At 32.7% G+C, this 3,792-nt stretch overlaps 1 pseudogene; it reads left to right on the forward strand.

Annotated features, from left to right (window-relative positions):
* The first annotated feature begins 1,103 nt into the window (after window positions 1-1,103).
* On the forward strand, window positions 1,104-1,222 carry LOC111733225 (annotated as a pseudogene).
* Window positions 1,223-3,792: the final 2,570 nt, after the last annotated feature.

Below are 3,792 nucleotides of genomic sequence, written 5' to 3' on the forward strand. Positions count from 1 at the left end.
GTTATTGGAAGGTTTTGAGCCCAAGGCTTACATTTTAAAATATCATCCTGATTACTACCTTGGAAATAGATGGTAGGGCTGGAAGGGAAACATAGGGATACCAGTTAGGAGGCTGATGGCGCCCACACCAGGGATGCTAGGGAGGCCCATGGAGTCCTGAGCGGTGGGATGGTGAGGATGGGAGGGGCCAACATGGCTTTCTAATAGTTTGGATGTGGGATGTGGGAGAAATGGAGAAGCCAAGGCTAATACGCCTATGTTTTTGACCTGAACAACTGGAAATGTGGCGATGTCATCAAATATGATATGCCAATAATAAAATAAAAGTATAATAGGGCATTTTAATGTTTTGGCTATTTTTCTTAAAAAAAAAGAGTCAGCACTACTTGTCTTTGGCTAAGATCTGTTATAATTTTAAGATATTACAAATATATAAGTCATTTGGGTCCATAATAAATATCACTCTTCTTAGGTATTCTTTTGTTCACTAGAAACTTGAATCTCCATTATTCTGTATAATGAAAATAATATATGCCAGTCTCCTGAACAAAATAAAAGTAATGTTCTTTCACCTAATTTCCTTCATATTAACTTCTGTATTTCAATTCTTTATATTAAATAACTTGTGATAATAAAAAATAGCATTTATTTTAAACTTAAAAGTAAACATTGAGTAAGTTAGATGTATGTAGAAAATCATCCTACCACATTTCTCCATGGAACCTGAAAATCTGCTGTAGAATCCTTGATAAGTTCTCATTTACCAAACATTCCCATTTTACTAGGCTTTAAGAAAAATACTCCTTGTGAAGTCCACTTATATACTTTTTCTTTCTAGTAAAAATGTCTTTCTCAAATCTTAGCTTTCCATTTTTTTCTGACTTTGTTGTTTAAATATTGAGACATTTATTTAAAGGCAAATTTCGTATGGTTTCTATACTTCACAACTTCTCAAAGCCTTGTATATGCTGAAGCATATCTGAAAATACCAAAGCGGTTTATCAATTTTAACCTTTCTCAAAGCACTCTGAATATAGTAGTTCAATGTATGTGTAGCGTGTATGCATCTCCTATGCTAAGGAATTCACTTTAAGACTACTTTAGAGTACAGCCATGCTACCTTGAACAAGCCTGATCCCATTTGATCTCAGAAGATAAACAGGGTCAGGCCTGGTTAGTACTTGGATGGGAGACCATCTAGGAAGACCAGGTGCTGTAGGCGTAAAAAATAAAAAAATAAGGGATTATAAACTGACAAGATCCTGGCAATCTGTGAGCTCAACCAAGGGTTGCCTCACCTAAAAAAAAAAAAAAAAAGACTACTTCACTACTCCTAACAAATCTAGTATAGCTTCTTATTTAGGAAATTCAAGTTGTTATGTCTTCATTCTATTTGTCTTTTAGAAAATGATTGTTTTGTTTAAAATTCTTATTTTTTTTTGCTTCTGAGTACTTGTGCATTTCTTCATATAAATATGTTTTTCTAAATCAATTTTTTGCATACCTGATCCTTCCTTACATATAGTAATTTTGTAGAATTCTGTTTTCAGCACCTTTGAAAAATGCTCTACAGAATATTTTTTCAACCTTGTGACCACAGGTTTATTTTCCATATGCCTGGCTTTTGAGTCCACAGTTTTATTCTGACCTCCAATCTTTTGATTTTAATTAATTTAGCATAGTTTCTGTAATATATCCATCTGTGTAAGCAAATTGTAATGCTTCATACTAGAGTGTTTCTTCTACTCCTTCTTTAATCTTTCATTCTATTGTCTCTATAAGCATCAAAATACTTCCAGTCTACCATACTAAACCTAGAAGAAATAGTTTTAGTTTTCCTTATCATTCACAGATAGAATTCAACTGGACTCCAAATTTTTCTGGGTTAAATTTTACTATCTCTTCAATTTTATTTTTGGTTCAATTATATTGCTCTCCTGGTTCCCTTAATCATCTTTCTTATGAACTGCTTAGCAGGCTTTTAGCTAGAATTTCTATTTGGAGCTATCTCTGAATAAATCCTTCTAGCGATATCATGTTGTATGCATCACCCACCATTATGAGCTAAATTGTACACATTTTCTCTAAATTTCTACTTGTTGAAAATATATAATTTTAAAAGCACCACTTCCTATCATGAATTTTCTTTTATCTTTCCATTCAGAATTATCGCTCTCTTCTCTAGCCATTCAAAATACTTTGTATTTCTACTGGTATGCTTATCATTGTACTAATTGTAAGACAATTAGTTGTTCATGTTTCCACTTGTTCTTTTAGACTGTAAGCAACATAGTGTTGTGTAAAATAGTACTTTGATTTTGGGATAACACACACTCTGTTTGACTTTGTGAATATAATAACTTCACAAATATGAGGCTTTATTTTCATTTTTAAAGCAATAAAAAATGTTTTACTTAATTTAAATAACATAGCATACATGAGAACTAATAGCACAATGCTTGTAAATTCAACTATATTTAAACTCCAGGAACATCTCCAGTCTCCTCTTTATACACTCCCCAGAATCTTTATAAATATCAGCCACATACTAGATACTTAATAAGTGCAGTTGAGCAAAAGAGTGCAGTTAAATTTCTTTTCTATTCTTTGTCCATGATAATGGAGACCAATATTTATTTCATATGTCTAACGTTGTCCTTTTTAGCACATTGTCCTATGAAGAATAGACACTAATTGTCTATTGTGTCATAAATAAGTTTTTCACGACAAAAGTAACAAATTCAGTTGACTTTTCCAAACATTCTATAATAACTTTTATTTTTAATCATTTTTAAAGAATTCAGTTGATAGCTCTAAGGCCAGGTAACAATCATTAGCATTTATTGACCTTTTGCAGTAGTATTTTTGCAGTAATTTAATCTTTTGGGGAACAAAGTTGATTAATCACAGCTTGACATATTTAAATTTCTCATAATTTTTTCGCCAAAAGTGCATTTAAGGCATCAAGTTATAGGGCATTCAGTGTAATAACTAATGCACATATTATAAATGAAATGTGCTCAGCAAAGTCCTCCAAAAATTTAAGGTTACCAACTTTGATAAAGTCTATCAGTCTGGGAATAGTCTCGCAAGAGCACATGCTCTTAATCTCACCTCCATCCAGAAAGTCCAGGAAAATTATGGTTAATAATTTGAAAGAAATAAAAAGGGTGAGTGTATAATAATAACGAGAATTTAAGAGACTCTATCAGTGAGTAACAGATCTTTAAAATACGGCTGATATTGAGGATTACCTCATTGAACAAACGTTCAACGTCATCTAACATGAAGAGGCTGGAACACTAAAACTACATTTTTCAGATCCCATTAGAGAATCTTACAATATTTCATCAATAAGTTATACTCTTAGTAAACTTAAATTCAGAACTGAGACAAATAGAGAGAAAGAGACAGTCCTGGAGATTACAGATTGTTCCAGAGGTGGTGAGGTTCTTGCAACTTTCCAAATCAGCAGAAAAGTCATGGATCCGGAACCATGACTTTTATTTGTAGCAGTAATCTCCTAATTTAGTGGGGGTAATTCTTAATTCTACAGTTTCTGAATGAGACAGGAAGAAGCTTCTAAGGAAGCACATTGACTGTACTGAGAAGTTAGACGCTTGGGCTAGAGTAAGTTTCTTTAAGCACTTAAAAAATTCATTATGTCATTCAACACTATGAGATCAATCCCCCTTCCTTATTCTAGTTGAAGTGGATTTTGTTCTCATTTGTATTCTGACCAATAGAAAATTGTATCGGGGCTTTAACTCCTCTCAACAATATGGAAATTTG

Source organism: Pteropus vampyrus, unplaced genomic scaffold (assembly GCF_000151845.1).
Source record: "Pteropus vampyrus isolate Shadow unplaced genomic scaffold, Pvam_2.0 Scaffold13, whole genome shotgun sequence".
Lineage (NCBI taxonomy): Eukaryota > Metazoa > Chordata > Mammalia > Chiroptera > Pteropodidae > Pteropus > Pteropus vampyrus.